At 40.2% G+C, this 14,039-nt stretch overlaps 2 long non-coding RNA genes across 2 annotated transcripts in view; one reads left to right on the forward strand and one right to left on the reverse strand.

Moving 5' to 3' along the window:
* LOC136330831 (uncharacterized) overlaps positions 1-14,039 on the reverse strand; it is a 508,264-nt gene that overhangs the window by 121,581 nt on the left and 372,644 nt on the right. The window lies entirely within an intron of this gene.
* On the forward strand, positions 2,168-10,519 carry LOC136328930 (uncharacterized). The gene is made up of 3 exons (XR_010730112.1): positions 2,168-2,251; positions 4,990-5,172; positions 9,242-10,519. It is a non-coding gene; the product is annotated as an uncharacterized lncRNA (long non-coding RNA).

The raw sequence follows: 14,039 nt of genomic DNA on the forward strand, positions 1-14,039 counted from the left end.
ATAAATTCTTTTGAAAGCAGAATTAGTAATCCAAAATAGTAATATTCTTTTTCCTCCCAAGAAAAACAATCTTTAGATAATTGGGATTTGAGAAGAATGGTGTAGCTCTCTGAATCTTGTGCCATTGTGGACATGCGATAATTAGCATTCACTGTTAAAATTATGAAGCAATCCCTTTGCTATGTTATTCAGAAGCCTTAACTTCCTATTTTTCAGATTAAAATGAAGACTAAGAGACTGGACTTGAACCATGTCTGAATGTCTGTGGGCTGTTTTCCCCACAACCAACAACCTTATTTAAACTCCCAACTTTTAAACTGCTAAAACCATGGAAACATTAATAATGACTCTCCTTCATTAAACCTCAATTTCCCCTCCCACTTGTACTTTCGACCAGTTTACTCACTTCAAAGCAAGCAACAGCACCCTGCTCCGTTATTCCGTAAAACCTCTGTATCTTCACCCAACACCTTCAACCAAAAGGAAGCCAAAGGCCATGAAAAACTTCATAATCTCCACAGTTCTCCTCATCCAGAGACAAAAATTACATAACCTCCACTTTTAAAAATTTTATTTTTGTATGTTTTCAGTTGCCATGGGAAAGGCTATGTTTGGTCAGCTCCATCGGCAAGGGGTAATTATTGACCTTTTCTACACTCACCACACACCTGCAAGGCTGCAAAGAAAAAGAATAGATAATTAAAGGATCTTTCAAAGAGGCCAAGCAAGTGTTAACCAAACAGTGTATTGCTTTGCTACTGGTAGAAGTAAACAAGAGCAGCTCTATATTGCCAGTTAAACTCAGCATTTTCAGTGTATTAACAGCAATTAATATTTCCTCATAATTTAACATTTGTCAGGCACTATGGACTAAGCACTTTAAATGAATCATCTTTATATGGACAAGCTCCACAAATATAAATTTATAATTCCAATTTTGCAGAGAATTAATGAGGTTAAGAGAGGTTGAGTAACTCACATGGGGCTAATTAGCAGTGGAGCCAGGATTCAAACCCTGAGCCCAGTATCTTGCCACGTGGGCTGTCACTCATGGCGCCTAACAACAGCCTGTGCTATATAACTCTAGCTAGCATCCAGTCTGGTCCACTAACCCACTGAAGGGACCCAAAAATCCTTCAACCCATCTCAAAAAGCTAAGAAAAATGCAAAATATTTCTGGTAGTAAAATACACGTGACCATAGGCCACAGCAGTCACAATAATTCTTTCATTATTCCAATTCAAAATAAGTATGCATGTGTGACATTCAAATTGTGTGACCTTTTCCATTGTCTTAATCTTTTCATTTCCTGGAGTTAACTTCTTAATGTAACAATTCTTGTTAATAAAAATAATACTACCTGCTAAAGTACATTCTAAAGTGAACCTGGAGGCATAGCAGACCTGTAAGTTTGGAATAATGAGAAGATCAGTTGTTCTGCTTTCATTTATTTTATTTTCCTGGAAGAAGAAATACTTTACTTTGGCCTCTCTGTTAATTTAGGTAATAACCGAGATTCTTGTCATCTGTACACTGTGGATCTGGTTCCTCAGGGTGGAAGGTATCAATACAAACAAGTCCCAAAGAAACCTATGTTAATAGTATAAAGTTTAAAATGTGGTTAAGAGAGATTGGGTGGCATCAGGGATAAAGCCTTAGAGTAGGCTAATTATTCCATCTTTTGTCATGTCAACAAACACTAGTAGAGTCTTCAGAGGACTCAGCTCAGCCTGCTCCCTACAGCTTCCCCCCAACACCCCTGATCCTACCTATCACAGAAGAACCCAGACAGTGCTGGCCCCAAGTCTCCTTCATCAGCTGAGCATGTCCGACAGTCTTGCAGCGCTGCCTGCAAGAGTTTGGTAAGACTCTGGCTCCAGTCCCCTGGCCTCATTTGACCTTGTCTCTCTGCCATATCACTCATCTCCTGGAAAGGAATTTCGAGTCTTTGAGTGTTAAGTAAACTGGGTGGGAAAAAAGTCCAGCCTGGCTTCCTTGGGAGGGAGATGAGACCAAAGCTAGGGAAACACAATGATAGACTTCCACTTTGCCAAATTCCCATCCTTCTTTTGGCCGTAGGCAACGCCAGGAGAGAAAGCCAAAAGGAGGTGGGAGGAGGAGTGGAAACAGCTCCTCCCCTTCCCCTGCGCTTCCTGGCCTGCTCTCTGTAAACATGCCTTGGCTGCCCTGCCCACGCGGGGAGGCGGAGGTGCACAGGCTTGCCGGCCTGCAGGAGCCTGGTCTGTAGCAGGTACGGGGAAGCTCCCAGCCACCTAGGCAGGGACGGAGGGCAGGTGGGCCAGTATGGGTCAGGGAAACCTGCCCAAGGACAGTGACCTTTCCATGAACAACTAGAGTTCTTGGGGTCGCTTCCCAGAGGTGAGGAGAATGGTGTTCAGACAAAGAAAAAAGTATTAAAATGTCATCTTCCCTTTTTAAAGCACCACACTTTAACCTACCCAGGTACTGTGTGGCTCAGAGGACAGAGACAGTGGCCCTGGAGAGCAAGACTGGGGGCGGGTGGGGCGGGAATCCGCCTGTGGAATGAAAGGTCCCCGGAACAGCAATAGGGCCATGCTGTTCCACTCGGCTCACAGACTGGGGCCAAAGCAGAGCCTGCAATTAAATGTATACTTGCCAGCGGCTGTTTTCACACAGGAGGCAGAAAGTTAATGTCTGATTAACTGGAGCGCATGCCAAACTCCAGCTCAGTGCCCTCCCCACAGGGGACTAGTTCAAAGGAACGAATGCGGTGTAGTGGTGGCAGAACAACCCAGGGCAGCCACGGGGAGCCCCTGTCTGGGCTTTAACCCTGTGCATGGCTCATCCACCAATCTCCATACCATCATTAGTGCTTGGCTGAGACATCTTGCCCACCAGGCAGACTGAGGGCTGACCTTTTCTGGCCTTCACATGTCCTTGGCTAAATATGCTAGGTTCACACTAATAAACTGGCCACTAGAAACATGTGGCTCATAAACCCTTGAAATGTGGCCAATCCAAATTGAGAAGTGCTGTATGTTTAAAATCAGCAGCAGATTACAAAACTAAAGTATGAAAACTAAAGGAGACTATCTCAACTTTTTTATATCCCTTATATGTTGAAATTACAATATTTGGGGTATATCAGGTTCAATGAAATATGCTGTTAAAATTCATTTCGCCTATTTTTCTTCCTGTTTTTAACGTAGACAGTAGAAAATATGTAACATCAAATATATGGGTTGCATTATATTTCTATTAGACAGAATTGTTCTGGGCATTTCATTGATGCTGTTTACTGAACCAATGAAAGAATGCTGACTTAAGATCAGCATTCATATTTTTAAATCACATAGAAGTAGTCAATAGAAACAGTTAAAAGAAATGAGTGAGGCATTGTTGCTTTTTGAAATAACTTTGTATCTGGAGCTGCATTTTATTCTGAGTCATCTGCAGTGAGAAAATGCTTACTAATCACCCAGGACTCCAAAAGGATGAGAGGGTGACAGACTGTCAGCCAGGCCACACCACTGAGGCCAAACTGGACCTTCAGTTGTGTGGTGGAGACAGCAGAGCAGGAGAGCAGGTGCAGGAAGCCGTCAGAGGGGATGAAGTAGCCACTCTGTGAACCCCACCGCTTTCCAAGCTTCCATCCCAAACACAACCATCATTGCAGTACATCTGTGTGCCTTGAATGCGTTCTTTAAAACTGTTTGAAGAAACTTCGTTGCAAATCAAAATCACGGTGATCTGTCAGCTCACACACATTGGGATGGCACTATAACAAAAATTAAAATGGAAAACTAAGAGGTGTTGGTGAAGTTGTGGAAAAATTGGAAGACTAGTGTACTGGGAGTGTAAAATGATACAACAGCTAATGGCAAACAGTGTGGAGGTTGCTCAGAAAAATTAAACAGAGGATCACTGTATGATCCAGTCATTCCAATTCTCAGAGAGATATCTGCACACCCACATTCACTGCAGCATTATTTACAGTGGCCCAAATGGCCACTGGCAGATGAATGGATAAACACACTGGGGCATATACAGTGGAAAGTTGGTCAGCCTTTAAAAAGGAAAAGCTGCCATGTGCTACCAAAGGGATGAATCAGGAGGACATCATGCCAAGGGAAACTGGTCAGTCACAAATACTGTAGAATCTCACTTATTCAAGGTCCCTAGAGTTATCAACCCACAGAAACAGGAAGTAGAATGTTGACACCTAGGAGATGGGGGAGGGAGAATGTGGAGTTATTCAATGAGCACCAAATTTCAGTCCTGCAAGATGAAAATGTAAGAGATCTGTTGTACAATAATGTGAATGCACTTAGAATTACAGGATTGCACACTTAAAATGATTAAAAGGTAAATTTTATGGGTTTTTTTTTACCACAATTAAAAAAAAGGGGAAAACATGCATAGCATGATCAGTTTTACTGCTACTGAAGAATTCACAGTGAAGACTCTGATTCAGTATAACATTTCATCATCTTTACCATAAAAAAAGAAGAAAATGTGCTCAGATATTTGCACACTAATGTTTAAACCAACATTATTCAAAATAGCCAAAAGGTGGAAACAATCTAAATGTCCATCAGCAGATGAGCAGATAAACAAAATGTGATATGCACATACATGGAATTATTATTCAGCCTTAAAAAGGAGTGAAATTCTAACATATGCTATGAACCCCAAAGACATTATGCTAAGTGAAATAATCCAGCCATAAAAAGGGGAAAGATAGCATGATCCCACTAATATGAAGTATCTAGAGCAGTCAAATTCATAGTCATTGAAGGAAAAATGGTAGTTGTTGGGGAGGGTGGGAAGCAGGATTGGGAGTTACTGTTTAATGGAGTTTTAGTTTGAGGAGATGAAAAAGTTCTAGAAATAGATGGTAGTGATAGTTACACAACAATGTGAAAGTACTTCATACCACTACATTGGACACTTAATATGATTAAAATGACATTTTTTTATATTATGTACATTTCACCATAATAAAAGAAAAAGAAAACATAACAAGAAAGGAAGTGTGAGGAGGTGAGAAGCCACCAGGGGCAGGAAGATTGGTATGGCCCTCGGAGCATCGAACAGGTTCTTCACACACGTCCCGCGTGGCTGCCCTGGAATGGGGAAGGAGCATCTCTGCTCTCTAATCCGGTCCCTCTGACAGCATTCTGTCTTCCAGTAAGTGTACAGCCTTTTTCAATTTGCTGCTTAAATTTGCTGTGAGATTCAAAAATTAGACCAAGTGTCCACACACAAATGATAGAAAGAATGTGTGTGCACACACTATTTTTGGTTAGAATCATGTTTCTTTTAATCTACCATTCCTATTCCTAGCCTGTGTCTACCCTCACCTATGCCAAAGTCAGCAACACAACTAACAATACCAATGGCAAGAATATTCTTTCACATACTCTGCTATTTATAAAATGATCTAGCAAAATAATAACAATAGATCTTATGATCTTAAAAATTACAGTACTTTTGTCAACAACCTTATATCATTAAGACCATTTCACAAATGAGTTTGATTAAAAACATTGTCCAACATGCAGCCCCATGTTTATTGCAGCATTGTTCACAGTGGCCAGGACATGGAAACAACCAAAAAGCCCATCAATAGATGACTGGATAAAGAAGATGTGGCACATATACACTATGGAATACTACTCAGCCATAAGAAATGATGACATCGGAACATTTACAGCAAAATGGTGGGATCTTGATAACATGATACGAAGCGAAATAAGTAAATCAGAAAAAAACAGGAACTGTATTATTCCATACGTAGGTGGGACATAATAGTGAAACTAAGAGACATTGATAAGAGTGTGGTGGTTACGGGGGGGAGGGGGGAATGGGAGAGGGATAGGGGGTGGGAGGGGCACAAAGAAAACAAGATAGAAGGTGACAGAGGACAATCTGACTTTGGGTGGTGAGTATGCAACATAATTGAACGACAAGATAACCTGGACTTGTTATCTTTGAATATATGTATCCTGATTTATTGATGTCACCCCATTAAAAAAATAAAATTATAAAATAAAAATTAAAAAAAATTAAAAAAAAAAAAAAAAGAACCAATTTCATACAGAAAAAAACAAACAAAAAAAAAAAACATTGTCCAAGAATATAAAGTAGAGATTTTTTTTTTTCCCTTAGGTCAGACTGATTTTAAACCAGAGCTCCTGGCTGCTGCCCATGAGGGCACCCTTTGTAAATGAAGGTCATCAAATAGGACGACTGTTAACAAATTAAAGGAAACAGGAGTAAGTGAGGGTAAGACAGGGCAGGCACTGGCTAGCAAATCCCATTGCCCAGACATGAGCAGTACCTAACTACACCCACATAAAGTTTGAAACCTAATGTTTTAGGAGGACTGATTACCATTACAATTTGAAATTCTCTCTCTTTTTTTTCTTTTCTAAAATTCTTGCCTCTTAAACAGGAGTCAAGAAAAACGACAACCTATAAAAGAGGAATTCTGAATAGGGAAGAAGGTTTATCATCTGCTCTCTTACAGTGCCTTCTAAGTTATATATGGAAGGAGTTACACTAGAGGAAAAGAAAAAACCAGAGGGAAACAGAATTGTACCCCAGCCAGTGTACCAACCCTTCATGAATAATAATTTCCGCAAAATGATTTGTGTTTCCAAAAATATACTTTCTAGAAAAAGCAAGCCAAGGTATCAGAAGTAATCAGAGAACTGCATTCTTATTTCATGGTGTGAATGGATGTTTTGCATAAACCTAGGATATAGTTTTAACCTGCCCTCCATGGAGCTCAGATTATTGGGCAATTCAATGAAAATGGGCCAGAAAATGCAACACCTTCCTGAAGGTGTTCACTCATGTCCCATCTCACCCAGGAATCTAGAAAATTACCTTCAGACACGTCACAGCATCAAAGCCTTTGCTTCCACAAGCAGCTGAAAACTACACACAGACTCTTTCATTTGCTCTGCTGTTCTCTCTACAGGTGTTATTTTCTGAAATCCCCAAGCTTCTACCCCTGACTCACAGCTTTCATACACAGGACATTGCCCTCCCTCCCATTTGTCTGTATCCATTTTTAAGTGCCTGGCAAACACAAGAAGGCTAAGCAAAGGACAAATGCCAGTCTGTGACCTCTGTCTGGACTTAGCCAAGCATGATGTGGGAATCAAGTGTGTGGAATGGAGGTATCCATGGCAACAAGACTTCAAGGCAGGCAGGGGAGTCCTTTATTCTTTCTGCCAAGGTAATGGAAGCACTGAGGCCACCTGGGAGACCTGAAGGAGGACACAGCAAGTTCAGAGTTCTCTGATGACTGTAAGGACCTAGGTCCTCATTGTCTTCTCCCCCTTCCTCTGCTGCTCCTTGAAATAATCTGTCAGCCCTTTGGGAGGGGAAGAGCAAATTAAAGAAGCATTCTCTAAAGGAAGTAGCTTATGAAAAAATGTAAAGAAGAGTGCAGGAGAAAAGCGTTTTCTTTACATAGAAAACAGCAGCTTTATTAGGCAAAAGGTTTGGCTACGCTGACCACCCTGACCTTCACTCTGACTCTGATAGATGTTTTTCACCAAGCTTTTTTGTTTGACTCTGCAACGTCATCTTATAGGTGAACCCAGTCTATAATGAAATGCTCCTGAGCGATATTTTGTGTTTTACAGATGTTTTTTAAATTACATTTGCTGTAGCTAGATACTTATTTAACATTATTCTAAGTTTTTAGAAAAAAAAAGTTTGCTTTTTTAGACCCGTGATTTGGAGACAAAGAAAAAAGTATAGAGTTTTAAGAAAACCAAAGTTGGCCTTGGTCATCTAGATGGACAAAGGCAGTCTGAATGTCAGGTCTATGCTGACATTATGGCATTTTGGCAACTTGAGACCCAAACCATGGAAGATAGCAAACTCCATTTCTCTTTCCATCTTGTCTAGCTCTGCTCTAGAAAAGCCCTTTCAAGGCACTCAGATTACTCGAGACTAAACCAGAGAGAATTACAGTGTTACCTCTGCGAAGGGATCTACTTTAATAGATCCTCCTTCCTTTGGCATCAAAAAAATCTTTTTTCACAATACACTGGATCACACCACTTAGCCTCCAAACCTTTCAAACAGTTCCTCATTAGGCTCTGAGAATTGCAAATCTCTAATCAAGTTTTCCGAAACCTCACTTGGTCTGGCCTCTGCATATCTCTTTAGTTCCATTTTCTGCCATTCTCATTTACACTCCACACTCCAGGCCAACTATTCTGTGTGTGTGTGTGTGTGTGTGTGTGTGTGTGTGTGTGTATGTGTGTGTGTGAGAGAGAGAGAGAGAAAGAAAGAGAGACACACACACAGAGGAACAGATAGGGACAGACAAACAGGAAGGGAGAGAGATGAGAAGCATCAATTCTTCATTGCAGCACCTTAGTTGTTCATTGATTGCTTTTTCTTATGTGCCTTGACCGGGGGACTACAGCAGACCAAGTGACCCCTTGCTCAAGCCAGCAACCTTGGGTGCAAGTTGGCGAGCCTTGCTCAAACCAGATGAGCCCGCAACCTTGGGATTTCAAACCTGGGTCCTCCACATCCCAGTCCAGTGCTCTATTCACTGCACCACCACCTGGTCAGGCTAGGTCAACTATTCTTAATTCCCCAAATCTACCATTATCTTCTCTCAGCTTTGGCTCTTGATGTCACTGACTCCTGCAAGAAAACAAACAAAAAACACTTAACCCTTTCTCAGCATCTCAACTCAGGTATCTCTTACACCAGGAAGCTTTAGTACTTGCAACAATTTCCAGCTTAAAGTCCTTCCAGGTACAACCATAGCACCCAGGCTCATCACCCAAGACTAACTGCCAGCTTCATGTCTGTGATCTCATCCAACTCGAAGCGGGAGCAAGAAGTGTATGCCTTGTTCAACTTTGCCTTAACTTGGGGCCCAGCACATAGGAGGTGGTCATTGAAGATTGACAAAAAACTATTGAGTGAGTGAATGAACACATAAACGAATAGAGGCAGCCTCAAGTGCAGGCATGGCATGATTCATCAGATCACAAAGACCACTGACCACATCTGGGCTCAAACCTCACAGTCCAGTTCTGCTTCTGCTTAGTCCTGTGGCTTCAAGCTAGTTCCTTAACCCCTGTGAACCTCAGATTCCTGCTTTTCAATTGATAGAGCAATGCTTGCCCACAAGTATTATAAGCATTAAGTGAGACAGTGTTTGTGAAATTCTTTGTGAACATTTTAATAAGTATATATAAAATGTCATTTCCAGGAGGAGGCTAAATAAGAAACAGAAGAACAGAGAAGTGCTCTGAAAAGCATAATTACTGCATGGACAGCAGCAGTCAAGAACCTGAAGAAGAGCCTGACCAGGCGGTGGTACAGTGGATAGAGTGTCAGACGGGGATGCGGAGGACCCAGGTTTGAAACCCCGAGGTCACCAGCTTCAGCGTGTGCTCAACAGCTTGAACACAGGGTCACTGGCTTGAGCATGGGATCATAGACATGACCTCATTATCACTGGCTAAGGCCAAGGTTGCTGGCTTGAGCAAGGGGTCACTCACTCTGCTGTAGCCCCCCGGTCAAGGCAAATATGACAAAGCAATCAATGAAAAACTAAGGTGCCACAATAAAGAACTGATACTTCTCATCTCTTTCCCTTCCTGTCTGTCCCTATCTGTCCCTCTCTCTGACTCTGTCAAAAAAAGAAAAGAAGAAGAAGAAGAAAGAATTTGAAGAAGAAAACTGAGGGGCTATAGATATTCATGGTATGCTTCCACATAGAGGATAGAGGGACTTCTTTCTGAGAGGTAATTACTTTCCCTTTTTGCCCATTTTGGGCCTAGATATCCATGTTCATTTCTACCAAATACTACTATTACTAACAGTTCTTAGACCTTTGTTTATTCTCCTTCCAACTCTTAAAACTCCATTTTCTCCATGGCCTATGTGAATCTTAACCAATACTTCGATATCCATTATCACCTGCATCTATAATGTCTTTATTCAATAACATGACTTGTATCCATCCCTCTCTGCCTGTTCTCCCAGTGCATTAAGAGCCCATATTTTACTATTCAGTGTTTTTTTATCTTTAAATTCTTCACACTTATATGTGGTGTCCTTTCTGAAATGTGAGGAAGACCTCACATAACAGAAGAGCCAGTCTGGGTTATGGGAGTTGGCAGAGAAGGTGAGAGGTAAGAAATATACTGAGAGGTAGAAAAGAACATTGACTAGTCTGCCAAGGAAACAAAAACTTGCAATGAGAGATGAGAAAATTAGCTAGCTAGCCAATTTCTGAACTTCAAGATACTGTGGTAGTTGGACATGACACATTATAAAGAGGGCATTTGATAATGTTGCAGAGAGAGGACACAAGTAGGGGACATGGTTTACCAAATAAATATAACAAGTGGTTCTTTATCCTGAAGAAGAAAACCAATAAGTAGATGAAATAGAAAAGCAAAAAGAAATGGAAATCAGATGGAAGAAGAACCATCAGAGTGATCATGCAGCAAGATTTCGCTGAGCACTCAGTTATCCCATGTGTGGAAAACTGCTCTAGGTGTGTGTTTGGGGTACACAAGGTAGGAAGCTTGTAAGCAGAAAATGAAACAACAGCATCAGTGCAAAGCCTGGCAGTCTACATAGGATGACGAAACATGCAGAGATGGCACTATAACTAAAGAATTAAATTAGTACATGAAAGCGCAAAATGAGCATTGTAGACAGAATAAGGACGGATCACTGCATGCCAGTGTATTAAGGGGAGAATTTTCTGGAAGAGGAGACCTAACTGCTCTTTTTTTCTTTTCTTTTTAATTGAATTTATTGGGGTGACATTGGCTAATAAAACTATATAGGTTTTAGGTATACAGTTCTATAATACATCACCTGTATGTTGCAGTGTGTGTTTGCCACCCCAAGTCTAGTCTCCTTCTATCACCACTTATCCCCCTTTTACCCTCTTCTACCTCCCCCATCCCCCCTTTCCCTCTTATAATTACCATACTGTTATCTATGTCTATGAGTTTGTTGGGTTTTTTGCTTAATCACTTAACCTTTTCACCCATCTGCACAGACCCCCCCCCCCAGCTGTCAGTCTGCTCTCTATGAGTCTGTTTCTATTTTGTTTGTTAGTTTATTTTGTTCATTAGATTCTAAATATGAGTTAAATCATGTTGACTTTCTCTGATTGGCTTATTTCACTTAGCATAATGCTCTCTGGGTCCATCCATGCTGTTACAATGGTGAAATTACCATCTTCATTATGGCCAAGTTATATTCCATAGTGTAAATGAACCACAGCCTTTTTTTTTTTTTTAGACTTTATTTATTTTTCAGAGAGAGAGAGAGAGAGAAAAAGTAGGGGGGAGGAGCAGGAAGCATCAACTCCCATATGTGCCTTGATCAGGCAAGCTCGGGTTTCGAACTGGCAACCTCAGTGTTCCAGGTCAATGCTTTATCCACTGCACCACCTCAGGTCAGGCTGAACCACAGCTTTTTATCCACTCATTTATTGATGGGCACTTGAGCTGTTTCCAAACTTGACTACTGTATAATGCAGTGCTACAATGAACATAGGGGTGCATATATTTTTTCAAGTTAGTGTTTTGAGTTTCTTCAGATGAATTCTCAGAAGTGGTATTGCTGGGTCATAAGGCAGTTCCATTTTTAATTTTTTGAGGTAACTCCATATGTTTTCCAATGTGGCTGCACCAGCTGCATACCAGTAGTTTATAAGGGTTCCTTGATCTCCACATCCTCACCATCTTGGTTGAGTTATTAATGATAGCCATTGTTAATTAATGATAGCCATGGTCAATCACCATGTTAGTTGAGTTATTAATGATAGCCATTCTGACAGATATGGGGTGATATCTCATTGTGGTCTTAATTTGCATTTCTCTGATAATTAGTGACATTAAGCATCTTTTCATATGTCTATTGGACATCTGGAAGTCTCTTTGGAGAAGTATCTATTCAAGTCCTTTGCCCATTTTTAATTGGATTGTTTGTTTGTTTGTTTTGGAATTGTTTTATAAATTCTTTATAAATTTTGGATATTAACCCCTTATCAGATATATCACTGGCAAATATATTCTCTAATTTAGTGGGTTGTCTTTTAATTTTATCGATGGTTTCCTTTGCTGTGCAAAACTTTTTAGTTTGATGTAGTCACATTTGTTTAATTTTCTTTTTTTCCCTTGCCTGAGGCTGTATATCAGAAAAATATTGCTATGAGAAATGTTTGAGATTTTACTATGTATGTTTTCTTCTAGGATTTTTATAGTTTCAAGTCTAACATTTAAGTTTTTAATCTATTTTGAGTTTAATAATATGTATGATATAAGAAGGCAGTCTAGTTTAATACTTTTGAGTTTAATACTTTCCTACGTATCTGTCCAATTTTCCCAACACCATTTACTGAAAAGACTATTTTTACCCCATCATATGTTTCTGCCTCCTTTGTCAAATATTAATTGACTATAACAAATTACTCTGTTTTAAAAGATAAGACAAGAAGGGCCTGGGATAGGATGTCAAGTCATGGAAACATGTACACAGAGATGGAAGTGAAATCTGCAAAGTATGTAGCACCAGTAACAATATCCGGATGAAGCAGGACATGAATTTGGAAAAGTAGGCTGGAGAAGTGTAATGACAGATTACACAGAAAAGGAAAGAAAAATCTGAAGGGAGTTTCAGTAGAGAAAGAGAAAGAAGAGAAAGAGAAGATCAAAACTAAAAGGAAAAGGAAAAAATGATGTTACAAAGCATTTATCACCAGATAAAAATTAAAATTTAAATGTCTGTGTAAAAAAGGAAATACGTCAAATGCCAAACATGGTTAATATCATGAATATGTAAGAAATCATAGAGTTCAATAAAGTAATATTGGAATCCCAGTAGAAAAATAGAAAAGTGCTTATAGAGAATTTACAAAACCTAATAAGCGAACTGCCAATAAAACATAAGAATAGCCTGGCCTGCGTGGTGCAGTGGGTAAAAGCATCAACCTGGAATGTTGAGGTTGCTGGTTCAAAACCCCAGGCTTGCCTGGTCAAGGCACACATGGGAGTTGATGCTTTCTGCTCCTCTCCCCTTCTCTCTCTCTGTCTCTTTCTCTTTCTGTGTCTCCTCTCTCTAAAAAAATGAATAAATAAAAAATATAAAAAACTCAAAAAACATAAGAATAAAATTTTCAACAATACAAATAATTCACAAAGAAATATGGATTAAAGTAACAAATAAGATATTATTTGTTCTGGGCCCTGGCTGGTTGGCTCAGTGGTAGAGCGTCAGCCTGGCATGCAGGAGTCCTGGGTTTGATTCCCGGCCAGGGCACACAGGAGAAGTGCCCATCTGCTTCTCCACCCCTCCCCGTCTCCTTCCTCTCTGTCTCTCTCTTCCCCTCCCGCAGCCAAGCTCCATTGGAGCAATGTTGCCCCGGGCGCTGAGGATGGCTCCGTGGCCTCTGCCTCAGGCACTAGAATAGCTCTGGTTGCAACAGAGCGATGCCCCAGATGGGCAGAGCATTGCCTCCTGGTGGGCATGCCGTGTAGATCCCGGTCGGGCATATGCAGGAGTCTGTCTGACTGCTTCCCCGTTTCCAACTTCAGAAAAATACAAAAAAAAAAAAGATCTCATTTGTTCTGTCAGATTAGGGAAGTCTTTAGAAAGAAAGAGAAAGGTCAATGTTGGCTTAAGGGCATCTAGACAGGCATTCTGAAATGTCAGTGTTAGGAATGTACAACTCTCTTGAGAAACAATTTAGTTATACGTGCAAGAGTCCTTAAAAAGACATAGTAGTTTCCAAATAGAACACTAATTTGATAAAATAATCAGGATAATGGAAAAACTATTCATAACCAAAGATGCTCTTTATAGCATTGCTTAACCTAACATAATAGCCACGACCAGCAACAACAAAATTAGTACAGCAAAAAAACACACAAGAAATTATAAAATAAATTATAATAAAGTCATATCAAGAATTACACTACAACAATTAAATATTGTTTTTATTGTTACAAGAAGAAAGAATTCAATACTGGACACAGTAT

This window comes from Saccopteryx bilineata, chromosome 3 (assembly GCF_036850765.1).
Source record: "Saccopteryx bilineata isolate mSacBil1 chromosome 3, mSacBil1_pri_phased_curated, whole genome shotgun sequence".
Classification (NCBI taxonomy): Eukaryota; Metazoa; Chordata; class Mammalia; order Chiroptera; family Emballonuridae; genus Saccopteryx; species Saccopteryx bilineata.